This window comes from Artemia franciscana, chromosome 16 (assembly GCF_032884065.1).
Source record: "Artemia franciscana chromosome 16, ASM3288406v1, whole genome shotgun sequence".
Taxonomy (NCBI): Eukaryota; Metazoa; Arthropoda; class Branchiopoda; order Anostraca; family Artemiidae; genus Artemia; species Artemia franciscana.
The window spans coordinates 6,217,679-6,236,170 of record NC_088878.1 but is presented as its reverse complement, the minus strand read 5'-3'; the positions used below and the strand labels follow the sequence as shown (position 1 = coordinate 6,236,170).

General features: G+C 35.5%; 1 long non-coding RNA gene across 3 annotated transcripts in view; it reads right to left on the bottom strand.

Moving 5' to 3' along the window:
- Window positions 1–2,969: 2,969 nt before the first annotated feature.
- The window catches only part of LOC136036971 (uncharacterized), a 55,025-nt gene continuing 39,502 nt past the window's right edge, over window positions 2,970–18,492 (bottom strand). For 2 of the 3 annotated variants that reach the window (XR_010619839.1, XR_010619840.1), the window contains exons 2-3: window positions 10,725–10,838; window positions 2,970–3,253 (exon numbers count right to left, since the gene is read on the bottom strand). This is a non-coding gene — a long non-coding RNA (uncharacterized LOC136036971). Of the gene's footprint in view, window positions 3,254–10,639; window positions 10,839–18,492 lie in introns of all 3 variants that reach the window. The other variant, XR_010619838.1, reaches the window with a different exon arrangement.

Sequence of the window (18,492 nt, the reverse complement as noted above, 5' to 3'; positions counted from 1 at the left end):
GCTCATAATCGATAAAACTAAGGACCAAAGGTGTTTGACAACGAAGGGACTTCTCAATTATTAACCTAAGAGTGAAAACATGGTCGACACATCCTCTACCTTTTCTAAAACCACATTGTTCTTCCCTTAAAACTTTGTCTACAGCATGTCTCAGTCTAAAAAGTATCATATTACTCAGTAATTTGCTACCTACAGAGACCAGACTAATGCCTCGATAATTCCGACATTCACTCTTGTCACCTTTCTTATACAGTGGTTTAATTAAGGTTTTCCTAAAATCATTGGGTACTTCCCCTTTTTCAAAAATCATGTTCATAATCTTCAGTAGCTTATTCCTAACCTCAGAGCCACCATATTTAAGGAACTCATTAATCATACTATCAGCACCTGGGGCCTTATTATTTTTTAATCCTTCTAGTACTGTCGCTAATTCTTCCTCACTAAACAAATCTTCCTTCACATCCAAGGTATCACAAACTTTTTCATTTTCATCTATATCTTTTCCTGCAACTGTATCTCGGTTTAGCACATTCTCAAAATGTTCCACCCATCTTTCTTTAACTTTTTCCTTATCACTAATTGTGACCCCATTTCTATCTTTAACTGGGACTAGCAGAGCCAATTGAATCCAAGCAGATTGAAAGGAATTTCGGACATTAACCAATGAATGTCAACATTAACCAGATTTCGGACATTCATGGTAACATCATGGGAGGATTGAGTTAAAACTTTTAGATTGTTTACGGACTTCGATTGTTATTATTTTTTGGGAAATGAATAAGAGTCTGAAAAATTTCTGTTGTGTAAATGGGGTCTTATGAAAAAGGAAGGATGATTTTTCTTAAAATCTCAAGACATCTGTTAGGCTTGTTTTGCCACACGACAGAAAATTTCGTTCATCGAAAGTATCTACACTTGAAAATAATGTTTCGCCCAAACTTTTTTTCTGATCTAGGTCTCTCAATAGTTTTGTTCAGCGCTACTACTTGACTCTGAATGGCCTTTATAATTCCAGACCGTAAGACTAAACGATTTGGGACACGCAAAAACGGGGCTTTATATTCTTTAAATCGACTTGAAAACAACATTCATAAGTTTTTTGTCCGGGTGGTATTCTATACAGATAGAAAATTCGGTCTTAAATTACTGAGGAAAAAGTCAAACTTCTACATACAGAATGGGAGGTTGAGAGGGGGTCAGTCTCCTCAGAAACAAAATAATTTCTGTTCTTTTTAAGTTTTAGGTTTGCCATGTTTATCTGGAAAAAATACTGTTTGTTAGTTTTATTGGTAATTACCAATAGACGCAAAATTAGAAATGTTTATTTGTGTTTTCTACTTAGCAGGCAACGGATTCTCCGTTTCCAGGGCAACGGAAAGTCGAGCTTATTGTGAACTAAACAATCCCCTGCATATATAACCAATGGATGAAGACCCTTCCCCCCAACTAGACTCTTCAGAGAACAATGACATATTTTTCAAAATATTTGAAATGACCCCTGTCCAACAAGACAGGGGTTCGAATCCTGGTGTCGCTGGTTATTTGGTTTGGAACAGGGATCAGTGGCGTTACTCTGTAAGCTCAACCAGAGTCAACCCAGCTCTAAATTAGCTTCTTTTTGTTTACTTACACTGCCTTTATTAACTATTATAAGTTTGATTAAAAAATATGAAAGCTAGTTTTCGTCGTCGGAAAAAATGTAAATTTTACTTGCTTTGAACAATTTTGGAGAGCTCTAAAATCGAGATTTTGGTAATTCTTTTAGTTTGAGTTTTGAAATGCAAAAACGTGTTTCTGTACAATTTTGAGCCAGTCCTTGCCGAGTGGTTAGCATGCTAGACTTGAAAGCCTTTGTGCCTGAGGACAGAGGTTCAAATCCTAGTGTCGCTGGTTATTTGTTTTGAAACGGGGTCGATAGCCTGACTGTGTAAGCTTAGCCTGAGTCGACTCAGCTCTAAATGGGTACCTGGAGAAACCTTGGGAAGGTAAACAGGAAGGGTGTGCAAAAGCACATTATGGCTGGCACCCAGCCTCCCATTGTACTTCCTGGCTGAACTGCTAGGAAATAGAGATTAGTGCTACCAGTAGGGATTGTATACTCCAGCTCCGTATTATTTACCTTTTTTACCTTTACCCCTTTATATTTGGTGGACGGTTAATTGTTTGTTGATGTTGACATGTAGTTAGGATTAAGAAAAAAAAAGGCTGACAAGTTTTTCATCTCTATCCCAAAGTGTCGATTTATCTTCTAATAAATGTTTTTCATCAATAATGCTTATCCTGGATTGAACTTGTACAAGCAGGTGGTCGAGACGCCCTATAGAGCAAGGGCAAGTCAGGTTAGCAGCAGGGGATATTAGATTGATTCCCTCAATGTACGGATGCACAGCTGCTTGACTTGGATCAGTGATTAAATACTGCAGACTAAGCTGGTATATTTTACACTTCACCAGTGAACCTAAGCTGCCTAGATAGAAAATATTACCAAAGATAATGCTGAATACCATAGTGAAGCTTTCTATATTACTTGATAAGCACAATTTTGATTAGGATTTGGTAATATTTTTTCCTGCCAATAAATACTATGGCTTATACTACAAATGACACTGTCTGTTTATGCAAACAACAGATACTGCGCAATCCATTGGGTTTAGAATAAATAGTACAAGAGAAACTGGATAATTTCACACTTCAACTTTTAGCCTAAGCTGGTCACTTGGGGGAGGGGGTGGCTGCTCCCTAATAATTCGGATAAAAATTATATAGCCCATGCCCATTGACTCTCCAGATACACACGCCTCTTGACCCAAAATAAAAATGCTGGAGCTACACCTTCAAAGCTTGTCAAACTTTCCTGTTCGAGAAAGCGGGATCCACTGACGCGCTAAGAAAACGGCTCAAACGCAACCTTAAGAGATGCCCGTGACATAAGTAAGGCCAATACACAAAAACGAATGGTAAAACCGAAAAGGAGTATCCACCGTTTATTTATCAAGTACTTCTATTAAGAGAACATAAATGGATAATAGTCACGAACTATATGAAATTAAGCTTTTTACATATTCAGAGTAATATTTTTGGACTGCCAATATAATGGCTAAGTTAATCGATCGAATACTTATTAAATACAATAATTTCTAAATAAATATACACTTTCACAACATATAAAAATTATTTTCTTCTGTTTTCATAATTTTACATCAATTTTGTAGTGCAGAATAACTGTTTCCTGTTTCCTGTTCGAAGTTCTTTCCTGAAACGAGAAACTATTGTTGCTATAGATTACTGATTGTTGTAGATCAGCAACTTTGTCAAAATTCATCACATGCTTTTTTTTGTTACCTACTATAAGAAATCATGAATATGGGGGGGGGGGAATTGGAGAATAAATAGTTGTTAAAAAAAAAGCCCATTACTGTGACCATAAGGTTTTTTTACATTCATTCAGGTTTAACGCAAGAAAAAATATTGATGGACGGTTGAACCTCTTCCTGCAACGTTGAGAAACTGCTATTGCTGTAGATTGTCTCCTGTAACAATTTTTGCAGCTTTTAGTGCAACTTTAGATAGCTTTTTTTTATATATATAATCATGAAAAGAACTGTTCAGCACATAGGTATAGCACAGAAAAGTAAGTAAAAAAAAAGGTAAAGGATACGGCATTAGACTTTACAGTCCCTACCGGCGGTGCTGATCTCCGTTTCTTGGCCCTTCAGCCAGGAAGTGCAATGGGGGGTTGGGGGCCAACCATCCTGTGCTTTCGCACACCCTTCCTGTTTACCTTCCCCAGATTTCTCCAGGTACCCATTTAAAGCTGGGTCGACTCTGGCTAAGCTTACAGAGTCACGCCACTGACTCCCGTCCCAAACTGAACAATTGGGTACACTGGGATTCGAACCCGCGTCCTTTCAGACAAAGAATCCCAAATCCAGCGCACCAACCGACTTGGCTAGGACTAGCACAGAAAAGTAACAGCTATAAACTGGGAATTGAAAAATTGATTTCAACTAAAAGTTTCTTTTTGATAGATTTTTAATACATTTATTGACGCTTAGTCAGATCGCTTATTAACTCTGTCAACAAGTTGGATCTTTCCTTAATTTAGTCAATTTCATCTAATATCGCCGTGGGCAGTTAGAAGAAATGAAGTGCAAGAAGTCAATTGGGATGTTCTGAAACAAATTTGTGATTGTCCCCAAGCAGTCCCCGTTAGAAATCTATCGACAATGATTATGACAGATAGATTCGAACATAAAGGAGCCGAATTGATATTATGGAAATTTATGAGGGATTGGGGTAATATTTTCTGGATAATGTACTACGATAATACGATCAATTTTTAGTCTCAAAATAGTTGCTGATAGTTGAGATAAGTCAAAAGATATATAGAGTGTCGACACTGACATGTACTAATTTTATTTTCTCCCTAAATCGAGAAACTGAAGGTAATAAACTTTTAGTCACTATGATATGTTAAGAACCTTGTATTAAGAAAATGAAACCAAAATTTCCTCACCCTAATCATGAGTCCCTGCGGTAATGTGGAGAATTAATTCAATATTTATCGTAGTTTTCTTCAATATATCCGGAAGGATAGTACCAAAGCTTTCCCAACTCAAGTATAAAACTCTGAAAGGTCCCACGCTATATAGTCTTGTAAATATACGGTTTTGACCCAAAATTTGAGCAACAGAAAAGTTTTGGCATCAAAATTAAGCAAAAAAAGAAAAAATTCACTTAACAGCTTATTAAAAATTGGCCAAAATCGGTCATACAGAAATACCCCTTCTTTCACGGGAAAAGGGGGGGGGGATATCGAATTTAAATTTTCTGCAATATTGTTTGGATTGAATATTCGTCTCATATTAATTCAAATCAAAAGATACTGCGAATGACATCAGAATAGGAAAATTCTTTTGCTTAGAACTTGATGAAAAAGCTGAACCTTGATATTTGCTGTATTTGTTGGAATGAAAGGTCTTTTTGTATTAATTCAATTCTATGGAGACAAACAATTACATCAGAGTGAATTTTCAGATTGAAATTACATCAGATTGAAATTTGTACTAAGGGATAGAATTTTCAGTTCTGATGTCATTTTGTGTCTCTCCGGACTTCAATTAATGGGAAACTACCTTCAATCCAGAAAATATTACAGAGGTAAAATTCAAGTCCCCTCCCTTTCCCCCTCTTTTTCTTGAAAAAATGGTATTTTTGCAAAGCTGATTATATACGATATCGGATATGTTGTTAAAAAAAAAAATTCTGAATATTTTGGTGCCAAGGACGTTTAAATTGCTAAAACACTGAGGTTTGGTTTTTTTCGTAGTTTTACTGAACTAATAGGCCTAGTGATATACCGTCAATCTCATAGCCTCACAAAAACATCCAATGGTGCGATGCCAGGAGAAAGTAAAGACCATTTCCGTGGCGTTTTGCAAACAGGGCCCAAGTCCCGTTTTTCCGAAGATGAGTTAAGCATATAGTTTGAAGAAACCCGAAGAGATCTATCGATCGGTCTATTCAAACGGGTTTTTCTTTAATTCTGACCGAGATTGTTCCAATTGGGTATAAAAAAGAATGTAAGTCCCTTATCTCCGAAGCTACGAACAATCCAAAAATTTGGACCTTTCCAGTGCATTCCGATTGGAAAGTTAGCTAGGAATCCGTCCTTAAAGTTTCAAGTTTCTTAAATTCTGATTTATGAGAAACATTTTTTTCATTATGGCTTTTTATTTTCATTAATCTCTAAAATTAGGAAAAGAGGACTTAGGTTCTTTTTGCAAAACGCCATCATATATTGAGTCAATCTTGCTTATTGTCAAGCATCCTTAAAATAATATTTTTTGTTTCTAAATTAAGGCAAGTTTCATATAGCTTCTGTTCGTAAGTTTTCTTGTCTTATTTATGTAGTTTAGAAAAAACAAAATTAATGACCTTCGTTTTGTATGTCCGATGAACCTACCCCAGCAAAACAAAATTGCTAAAAAGTTCTAGAGCGGATGATTTTGTAGATCAAGTCAACATTTTAATTTTCATAAATAGAGAAGCATATGTCCAATATATGTCGCTCTCATGAAGTTACACAGCAACCGCTTATGAGGGTCTTAGAATTGTTTTTAAAACATAAATATAATTCTTCGATTTTCCAGATATAAAACTCTCCATTTGATTCCCATAGAATATTAACTAAACCCTGAGCGGTTGGGCGTGCAACCCGTCTTAACACCTAATAACATACTTCGTGCTGGGTAGACAAATCAATCAAATTCTAGGCGGTCACTTCATGCCTCTCTGTTTACTCTGTAGTTACTTAAATCTAGTTAAGTTTTAGTGTCTAAGGTCAAAACGTGCTATTAAAAACTTTGGGTTTAATTGAAACCAAGAGAGACAGTCCTCTTGGTACCATTTAATTACTGGGATTGGACGTTCTCTTATTAGAGGTTTCAGTGAAAACAGATCCGATTTTCCGATAATTTTTCAATTCGCCAAGAATCTGACTTTTAGTAAGAGCCACTTTGCTGATGATTATACAAATTTTGCCACTCTGGTTATCAACTTGACTACAAATATCTCATAATGACATAGCGAAAGAAAGCCAAGTTAGCATTAAGGGCATAAGCTAATACCCTCGTATTCGTTTAAATTTAAAAGTTTGTTTTTATTTAAATGAACAATTATAAAACTATAAATACTATACCCTTAAACCAAAAAAGGAAATTGCTGATGGGAATGTTCTTATTGACTTTGGAAAATATCGCAGAACATTCTTTGGAACAAATAATGCTATCAGGAATTTGTAGTATGGGCTGGCACTTTTTTTTCTTTCTATTTAATAGTGTAGTTTAAGGACTTTTAGCATATGTGCCATTTTCATTCTTTCTATCTTTACTGCTATCTTTTTTCTATCCCTTAATATTTCATTTCAATGTTTATTTCTTTCCATTTTTTACTCATCTTGGTTCTTGATTTTAGTAGTAGGACCCATTTTGTTGATGATGGCGCAAACTTGGGCTTTTATATTTATCGACCACAGGATTATTACATCTCATAATGATATTAAACAGAAACACAAGGTTTCTTTTTTACTGAAATTAAGGAGCAACATTAAAATCAAGAAGAACAGAAACTATTCTGTCTATGAGGGGAGCTACTCCCCCCTTAATACCTCACTCTTCCCACTGAAGTTTCTTAGTACTTTGAAAAAGCTTCTTATTCCAACTAAACGGCTCTGTTCCGAGTCGCTCTGAAAGAGCTGGGCCAAGAAGTCAAACTTTAGCATGAAGAACGAGGTATTGTTCTTCAACCTCGAATACATATGAAGACCCTCAAATACATAATAATTTCAGATTGTTTTAAATTTTAATGTTGCTCCTTACTTTCAGTTGAAAAATCTTAATGCTTTTAACTTAATTTCTGACTGTTTTTCAAATAGTGCTGGAAAATTCGCCCTTCCTCAATGAAAAATCCTCCCCACAAACAATTGTTCCATGGAAAGTTTTTCCAAAGCAAATCCCCCCCCCCCAACCGAGATAATGGCATTCTCACTGAAAATCACTCGAAAAATTTTCAGCCGAATATTCCGCCTGGAAAATTCTCCTTAGCCTACTTTCGTTTGAAAAAAAAGATTTTTTTTAAATTTCTGGTATCATTCCAGAAATACCCCCATCTGTGAAAAAATTTCCCAGACCTCCCCCCCCCCTAATATAAAGTTTCTTCTTCGGAAATTTCCCCAATGGAAAAATTATCTTGCGGAAAATCCTCCTCACCTCACAAAAAAATTAACCGGACAGTCGCAACCCCACTAAAAATTTCTCTAGGGCAATTCCCCCTGAACATCTGCACATGCAAAATTGAGTCACCAAACGAAAAGTGAGACAAATAAAAAGAATTTTGTGTACAAATCTGGTAAATTTCCCCTATTTAAAATTTCTCCTGTAAAGTTCACTTTTGGAAACCAAACTTCCCACGAAAAATTGCTCTCCGATCTTTTTGGTCACTTAAAAAGGGCTCTAGTACTTTTTCTGCCAAACAAATACAAAACTCCACATTTTTGCAGATGGGAGCGTGAAACCTCTAAAGTAGGGTCATACGATAGGCTGGATCTGATGATTTGATTTTCATTGAAATTCCTTGACCTTTTTGGGATGTTTCCTCTCTTTTTCGAAATTAAGGCAAATTCCCCAAGCTCGTTATCTTTTAATGGGTAACTTTAAACTTATTAAGTTTACGTATTTGGAATCAGCATAAAAGACAATTCTTTTGACGCATCTATTGTTATTAAAATTCTGTTTTTTAAAGTATTGGTTGCTTTTGGGCCGCGTCACTCCTTACTTATAGTTCGTTACCACGAACTATTAGATTAAATAAAAAAAAAACTTTTTTTTTAGCAAGAACCAAGGAGCAACATAAAAACAAATCGAAATTACTCCTTAAACGAGATGGATGCCCCTCCTCAACTCCTCTTTCGTTACACTAAAGTTTTATAGTGCTTTAAAAAAGATTCTTGTTCTAGTTCAAAGGGCCTTGTTTTCGGCAGTTGTCCATACAGACTTTGGACAAATAGTCAAGCTTTAGCGTAAAGAGTGAGGAGGTGTGAGGGAAGAGGCCCACTGATATACAAAATAATTTCTGTTCGTTTTAAGTTCAAAGGTTTTTTTTTAATTTCAGTTGCGAAAATCTATTTTTTTTTTTTAATTTCCGGTCATTGGTCAAATTATGCCCTGGCCTAACCATGATGCGGGGTACCGGCCCCATGAACTTTCACGTAAAGAACGAGGAGGTGTGAGGAGAAAGCCCCACTGATGTACATCTGTTCGTTTTAAGTTTAGAGGTTTCTTTTTAATTTCGGTTGCGAAAATTTATTTTTTTAAAAATTTCTGGTCATTTGTCCAATCATGCCAGGTCTAACCAAGATACGGGGTACCGGCCCTATGAACTTCCAATTCTTTGTTGTTAAGTCCTTTATATCAGCAATTGTAAAATTTTTGGTGGAGTCTGCTTTTCATTTTTTATGCAGAAAAATTATAATGCTGGATTGTAATTAAAGCTTTTTGAATTTTTTGGACAAAATTTGAATATTTAGTCAATATATTTGATGAACAGTAGTTTTGTTGAATAATTACTTAATTAAATTAACTTCAGGTGGACGGAGAGGGGTACCATTGCTAATAAAACCGGAAGTTATGCATGACTTTTGATCTTCTACGTGGCTGAAGCCATCGCGACCTTTACAATAGGGTTTTCTGTTATTTCAATACATTATATACATATCTTCCAGTACATTGAAACATTGTATACAAATATGAAGAAAGAAATATTACCTTTAAACAATATCAGAAAACAAAGCTCCTGGTAGTACTTGCCCTCCCCCAAGAAATATCCAGGTGGGGCTTGTAATGCCCCACTTGTCTTTTCCACTCATGTGCTGATAGGTATGTGAATGTGATATTTTATGCTGCATAGAAAAAGATTGTCGTAATTGAAGGGGGATGAGTTACCTTCCCCGTAGTACCAATTATAAAGGCGTAGACAAAAAATACTTCCTGCAATCAAGAAGGATTTCATGTCATTATAAAACCCCCTTCCCCAAAACCCATTCTATATTACTGTAAGTAAGGAGTGACGTGGCTCAATAGCAATCGAAAATCTAAAATAAAACAAATTTGACATCAATATATATACCAAAAGAATCGGCCAGCCAGAATTTCTCGGCGGTAGAATTTTACGCCAGAATTTTATTCAACTATCTATTGATGAATTTTTCGTGGAGGGATTTTTTGCGCAGAGGGGTGGATTTTCAGGGTTTATTCGAAAAATGACCAGAAATCAAATAAAAAAGCAAGTTTTCTCTGCTCATAGTAAGGAGTAACATTAAAACTAAAACGAACATAAATTATTCCGTACATGAAGTGGGTCACACCTTCCTCAATACTCCGCTCTTGACATTTTGTCTCCATTCTGTAAGAGCGATTCTTGAAAACAAGGGCCGTTTAATTAGAATGAGAACCTTTTTTAAAAGTTATTAACAAACCTTAGCGTAAAGAGAGGTTATTGTGGAAGAGACAGCCCACCTCATATACGGAATAATTTCTGTTCGGTTTTAGTTTTAATATTGCTCCCTACTTTCAATAGAAAAAATTTGTTTTTATTTACATTTAATATGCAATGAGACAAGAGGTATCGTCCAGCACCAGGTTTTTCAGGCCTAGTCTAAATGAAAGAAGATGAAAGATTAATTCCTACCTCCCACCATACCCCTCTCTATATATGTCTGCCACAAACTGGTACAAAACGCCACTTTCTCGTGACACAATCTTTCTGGTCACTTTTAATTTTATTTCTCGTTCGAGAAAGACCTCTCCCGATCTCCTTGGCCATTGGTTCGATACGGTCAACCTTGGAGAAAAAACAACAAATAAATAAATTTGAATATGATACCTCACTTTTTAGTGTTTTGACACTTATTCTCCTCTAATTCGGCATTACATTACTTTACAGTATTGTAAAGCCGTATTCGCTTGTGTTCGTCTCAAAATTTATGTTTAGCGGCACAAATATCGGAAATCGAGACATTGTTGTGGTAAATTTGAAACCTGTATTTCATATTACATGGCTTTTAAGGTTCTAACCGGCCTACCGTCTCAAAATCTTCAGTCGATAGCATTTTGGCCCTGCTTGGGTCAAAAGTTTTGGCTTTTGGCACAAAATAGAAGAAATTTGACCTTTTTAGTAGCTAAGTTTCTTCGGTTGCTCAAAGAGGCACTCGAACTTCCTACTTTCCGTTTGCTTGAGCCTTCTTCCGATAGTCTATAATTAATTCTTCAATTTGGTCATTCCTAAAAAAGAAACATACGAATAAACATGCAATCATCGTCAATCTTTTTTGGAAAAAACGGTAAACTTTGTGGCTTTTCTTCATATGGATCTGAAAGCTAAAATGAGACCTAAAATCTAAGAAAGTTTTTTACCCTGGAAAAATATGACTTTACATCTTTTCTTCTAGCAAAGAACCATTCTTCCTTGCCTTTTTCTGATTTGTTTTTACATTCTTGCTGACCTTTTCTTCCGCAAAAAAAAGGGATTAGCCAAAAATAGAGAAACTTCAATGTTTGATATATCAGTATAAAATTGTTTCGGTGCTAAGTTTAAACATGCTTCTTCTGAATATCCGAATGGGGGTCTTCGTGACTTTTAATTTGCGTATTGAGAAAATCGTTTGTCACCGTAGATAGACATCACATCAATCAGGTGACATTGTGCAGATGCCGAATGCACGGTTCGCAAGATCATTTATATCGTTAGAAAACAATTTTTTAAAATATAATTGTCAAGTAGGTCTAGAAATAGTCCCTAGTGATTAATCAGGTTCAGGAAGTACATAGAAAAGGAGGCCTCAGGGCCCATTCTTCTTCTGGAATCCTAAGTTTTCCCAAATTTATGTGCACTTCTTATTCAAAACACAACTTTTCTATTATTTTTGACCCCCCCCCCCTATCCAAAAAGCACTACACACTTGCCTGATCAGGTGTTCTGAAATTAAAAGTCTGTTCTCTAAAAGAATCTTTGCCTCATTACAAATGTCTTTGGTAGGCCCCCCTACATCCAAATTTTAATGGGTGGGAGTGGTACTGTTTTTCAACGTATAGAAAATCAGTATAATTTTTTACTTTTTACAGGACTGAAGCTATCTTGACCCCCACCCTGTTGCAACCTTGAATCTAGATAAAAATTGGTAGCTTTTTTTAAGTAATGATTTTATTGGTTTATATTCTGTTTTAAGTGTTTGTTGGATAAAACAGTTCATTGAGTTTATTTCACCCTTAGCTGTTCCTGACATATTGTAGAGTCATTATTTTGACAGCCTGGATGCACGTAGTTTTTTTTTTTTTTTTTTTCGTTTTACATCACTTTCAAGATTCCATGAAAATTTCAACTTATTATTCTTAGCCGTCTTTTTGATATTTTGGACACGCTCTTTTGACAACCTAGAAGCTCATACCTGAACTTGCAGCACAAATGAACTTTTCTGCCTCACCTGGCATCTCAAATTTCTTGGCAATTTAAATTTTCGAATTGTTTCGTGGCAACTTAAGTAACTGTAAGCTCCCAAAACACTTTCGAAGACTCATAGAAGCACATAGTTCCTTTTGATTTAATTTAACACACCCCTCAATATTCCATGGAAATTTCAACTATAGACCCTTAACTGTTCTATAGGCGGTGCAAACACCCTCTTTTGATAGCCTGGATGCATAAATTCTCTTTTGATTCAGGTCAATATCAGCCTCAATATTCTCCAGAAGTTTCGGGAATATCTTTGTGAATCCTTATTGGGTATACATAGTGTCTTTTGACTTAGTTCAATATGCTCTGTAAGTTACTACTTAATACCATTAGCCATTCTTGAAATATTCCAGATACACCGTTTTGACCACCTTGACGCATAATTTTTTTTCCACTTTTTAGTCCAACGTTTCTTCAACATTCTCTGAAAGTTCTAATTTAATACCCTTAGTCTATTTGTACACCTAGTTTCAAACACACCCTCCTTTCAAGTAATAAAACCTATATATAAGCAATGGGCAACGCAATGGGTAACCTACACACTTTACAGATCTTGTCCCAGGGGCTGCAGAAGTCATGTACATTCCTCGAGGCATATTCATTGAATCTTTGACTATTATGAAGAAAATGGCTATCTCAAAGTTTTGATGGGTTATCTTTGGAGGAAGAGGGAGTGGGTATCTAAGAAGTACGTTTTAGGGACGCTGGGTGCCCTCAAATTGCTTCTGAGTATTCGCAATAGCAGCTTATCTTTCAATTTTCAATCAAATAAGCCATCTTCGAGAATTCTAGGAGTACAACCACATAAGAAGTTGACAGGTCAGAATAAAAACAAAACCAAAATAAATAATGCATTGAATCCGTATCACTCTTTACTTAAGCAGTGCAATTGTACTGTATATGAATCGCAAAATGTCATTTAAACCTAGATAGTTCCTATGCAGCTTTGGAAACTCAGAACGTGCTATGTTTCGGCGCAGAGAAATACAAAAGTAAATCTGAAAAATATGTTTTTGGCCTTTCAACTGTTGCTGAGTACCATCGATTTTTAAAAAGAGATTGTTAGGCAACCATGAAGCTGCAAAACAATTTTGTTATCAAAAATACCATTTTTAACAATTTCAAAAGGGAAACATAGCATATGAAGTGCATTGAATCCATATCACTCTTTACTTAGGTAGCGCTATTGTGTTGTCTGTGACAAACAAAGTTATTCATACGCGGATTTGGTAACTCAAAAGGTGCTATATTTCAGCACAGAGAAATACGAAAAAAAAATCTGAAAAATATGTTTTTGGCTTTTTAACTGTTGCTGAGGACCACTGATAAACTGTTGCTGAAGACCAGTCATTTTTACAAAGGGGTTTTAGGCAACCAAAAAGATGCAAACAATTTTTATATAAAAAAATTCCATTTTCCAATGATTTTCGTTAGGGGAAAAGGAGCTTTTAATGTTCTTGGAAAAACGAAACTTGTAAATATATTGAAAAGCAAGAAAATGGGTAAAAAAGGATCAATAATTAGAGCTTGTTGAGGTTAAGTGGACTAGCTTCAGTTTAAAAAGAAATGTCATGTAACATTTTACTGCAACCGACTGAATTTTTAGTCAGATTAGTTCAAAAAAGATGTCAAAGGCGCTCTCGTCCAGTTTCATTATTGACAAAAGTTATGTCAGCGATAATGCACTCTTCATAAATATGACAAACGCTCACACATTAATTTTGTTCTAAGAAGTCGATGGTCAAACTACTTCGACCTGATATTTATTTTTTGCATAGTTCCCTAATTTTATAAAAGTAATATTTTAGAATCGACCATTCGTTGGAAAATAACATTCCTACATTTTAGTGACTTTGTCTTTCAGTAAAATTCGATAATTTCTATTTTCATCCAAGGGGACTTTTCATCCAAGGGAAAACATTTTTGTAAAACATTATAAAGTCGACATCGTAAAAAAGAAAATATTAGCGCTTGACTATAATCATCGATAATACCATACTTAAGTTTTTATGGATTTTTCCTTTATGCCAGGGTATTATTTTTCAACCCTACTTGGCGGTTAGGCGCTTGCCTCTAATTTTCAAATTAACCAATTATAACAGGTATTTGAAAAGGTAAGCCGTCTTTTAAGCGGCTAAAATATCAGAGTTACAATCTTGTATATACATATGTATCGTGAAATGCGGTATTTTTCTGATGAAAGAATGGTATGTGAACAGGTTAAAGGTTAAACTATCGGTATGGTGAACAGTAAGTAAAGGTTGGGAATTACCTTTAACTTGTTAGCACTAGATTTAAAATGTTTGGACAAACCTGTGAATAACTAGAAATAATTATAGACTTTGTAAATTAAATATGATCTCTTAGGATGATATTACCAAAGCACTTTATTTATTTATATACTGTTACAGTTAATCAGTTTCGAAGATGTTTTTGTTGCGTTCTTATGTGTACACAACAAGGCATAAATGGCTTCCATAAAATGGGCCACTTAGTCAATTTTACCAGTTTGGGCTAGTTTCCTTCAATTGGGCTGATAAAAATTGAGTTTGGCTCTAAATATATAAAATTAGCCAAACTACGCGAACAACAACGCTAACAAATGAGTTCAATTAACTGTTAATTTGGTAAATTTATCCTAATTTAGATTATTTATGAAAATTCTTTTCATAGTTGAGATAGTAAAAATCAGAAGAATCTGGCAACCATGACTTAATTATTTTTCAAAATCTAGTGGTTTCATTCAAGCACGAACAGTTTTTCAATACATTTCTAATGTTTTCGCTTGTAATTTCTATTAAAGATACTTATACAAATTGTAGAATAAAGTAAAGGTGGTGCCCTTGAGATTAAGACGTCATAATCCTTTTGCATATGAAAATTTTCTCCCCATAAACAATGTTAAATTTTGTTGTAGCATGTATGGGGGGAAGGAATAGAGGTATTTTCCCTGCAGGGGGAGTTAGACCAAATTTCTACTGCAAGAATCAGCAGGCAAAGCTTCGCTTGGTCCCTAGTACCAGTACGTGGAAGGCTTAATTCTCGCTGTCGATACTCGTGGTTTTCGCTGTCGCTTGTCTTCTAATCACGGATTTCGTAGTAGGTCCTTTTTATTTGTGATTCGTTGTGATTCTCGTTGTCAAATGTCTTCTAACTACAGATTTCGCTGTATTTCAATTGCGTTTAAGATCCGTTGTGAGGCTTGTTGTCGCATGTTTTCAAAGTCTTGTTGAGATTGAGATTCATTAGATTTCATCATTACATCAGACATTGTCCAATGCCTTTTGCTTTGGCTGTTCGGATTGGTCTTGTCGCGTTGGATAGTCCATTTTGTTGGACAACAACATCTTAAATTGGAGATTGGCATTGCATTCGGTATTGATTGTCCTAAGATTATATCCCGTTGATTCTGGACATTTAATTGTCCACGACGTTATTCTTCCAACAACGCATCACTTTCAACAATTGTGTATTTGCATTTTTGGGTTATCTTTAGGTCAACAAATAGAACAATTTAAAACTAACTACAAAGATGAGGCTTTTTATTTCTATTTGTTTTTGTTTTAGCTCATTGACACTTATAGATTTAATACAGAACGGTTGACTAAAAAAAAATTATTTTACATTTTCTTCTAAGTTATTCTGATTTAGGCAACTTAGCCATTGCTATAACTCCAAAATCCTGTAAAGAATGTCGTGATCTGTTCAAATGAACTCTCTCCCGATCTTAAAGGACCATGGATTCGATATGATCACCCTGCTAAAAAAAAACAGATTTCCCCAAAGTCATGTCCGATCCTTAATTTTTTTTTCAGTATTGAAAGTGTTAGTGTAATAATTTTCAGTGCAAATTATTAAGCCGATATATATATATATATATATATATATATATATATATATATATATATATATATATATATATATATATATATATATATATATATATAAACACAAATTTCGCTTGTTTAAACACAGAAAATTAACAGCGGTGGTAAGGCTAGAAAATAATTGTTTATTTGTGTGCATTAATACAAGAATATTGGCTCATCTATTCATTTTTTGTAAAACTTACATTTGTCGAGAAAAAAGTGTGATGTTAGAACATTATACTTGTGTTCAAAAATTCGTGAGGGAGCACCGGCGGATTTAGGGGGGCGGGGGCCTGGCTCCCCAAAGATTTTTCTGGTCCCCTCTTTCCCTATTATATTTGTTTACTTTTTCCACTCTTATTTAGAACAAATTTGTCAATTTGGTCAATTATTGGCACCTTTGTCACATTGGTCCCCCAAGATTTTACTCATTGGCGACCCTGTCACATTAGCCCCCCAAGATTTTTCTCTAGATCCACCCCTATGGGGGAGTACTCCCAAGTGTAATATTTTTTCAGAGAATTGGTACATTGGGGAGATAGATGCCCTAAAATTGCTTCTTCGGGCCTTTAAAGAACAAGAAATAAAATTGAGCCCTCTATTTTTTCCATTGGCAAGGATTGACATCCAAAATCCCCCACAGTGTACCTCCAATAAAATAAGCCTATGCACAAGAATATACTGAGAAGTTTGCAGTTTCTGAGAAGTTTCTTCCAACACTTTTCTAATGCTGGGAAGATGATGCTTCTTGGCTTCTTAAAAACTCTGAAAAGTAAGCAGAAATTTCAGACGAATAACTGTCAGCAACACATAGAATCAGCTCCATGTTGGAAAAACCTTCACGATATTTAGTAACTATAGGGTATTGGATCTTTGCAAAAGAGTATCAAACAGTTCGTGGTAACGAGCTGTAAGTAAGAAGCGACCCGACTCAATAGTAAATGAAACTCTAAAAAACGGAATTTTGATACCAATGGATGCATCCAAAGAATCGGATTTTTATGCGTATCACCGTATCATGAGGAGGGCTGTTTCCCCCTTAACGTCCTACTCTTTACGCTAAAGTTTGTTACTGTTGTATAAAGTAGAGTTTTAAGAAACAGTCAAACTTTAGCATAAATAGCGAGGCGTCGAGGAGTGGACAGCCCCTTTCATATACAAACCATACCATTTCTGTTTGTTTTAAGTTTTAATGTCACTCCTTAAATTTTGAGCTTTTATAGACGTCAATTCACGGAAATTAGGGGAAAGAGGCAACTGTATATTTTTCAAAATCTGGAGGGGCGGTTTCGATTTTTCCAAAAAAAAACAAAAATCAAGAAAATACCAAAAAGAAGCTATCATTCAAAATCTAGAGAAGCGGAAAAATGCCCCCTACCCCCCCCCCCCCCAAAAAAAAATTTAATATTAGTTCTGACCTTTTAAACCCTTAAAAATAATCATCACACGCTTAGATCGGCACCATAATTGATCTTCAACAGTTTCAGCTCCAGGAAATTCCTGGAAAAAAATTCACAGCTAATTTTTTTCCTGCGTTTTGTATGCTGGGATGTCAGCAACTTTAAACTTAATTTTTGAGAGCTTTGAAGAGTAAGCAACAAATTTGGGGTATAACCTATATGATTTCATAGGGCCAAGGAAAGCAGCCCATTTTTTTCCCCTTTTGTATGCTGGTATGTCAGCAACTTTGAAGAGTAAGCACTAAATTTGGGGTAAAACCTATATGATTCCACAGGACCGAGGAAAGCAGCCAAAAAAAATTTTCACCTTTTGCATGCTGGGGTGTCAGCAACTCTTTGGGTGTTCATTTAAAAACGATCAGAAATTATATAAAAAAAAACTAGTTTTTTAACTGAAAGTAAGGAGCAAGGTCAGAAGTTAAAACGAACTGAAATTATTGCGTATATTAAAAGAGTTTCCGCTTACACAACACCTTGCTCTTTACGCTTTCTACTTTTTGTTCTAATTCTTCTGGCTGTTTTATTAGAATAATAGGCTTGGTTTTAAAATTCTATAAAAAAAAACTATAAAAACACATTTAAGATCTATTTGTCACTCGTCTTTGTCTTGTCTCGCGCTAAGCGGAAAGAAACTAGGTTTGCTCTCGAGTTTTACACAGCTTGAACTTGAGTGAGTGGTGTATAATACACAAGCACCAAAAACAAAACTCAAACAAAATTCTCAAATTTGGAAAGCTTTATTTTCGACAAAGGGAAGGGGTATTTTCCGGGGGAGGGTATTTACGTGGGGGTATTTTTTTCTGGGGGGTGCATTTTACGATGGGGGTACTTTCCATGGAGGTATTTTTTCAGGGGGTATTTTCCGTGGGGGGAGGGTGTTTTTTTCCGGTGGGGGGATAAATGCTGACCACCCTCTCAATATAATTTCCGAGAGCTTTGAAAGTAAGCAGCGAATTTGGGGTATAACCTATGTGATTCCACAGGACCAAGACAAGCAGCCAAAATATTTTTTCACCTTTCTTATGCAGGGGTGTCAGCGAATGTCAATTTAGTTTCCATGAGCTTTGAAGCAGCAAATTTGGGCTATAGCCTATATG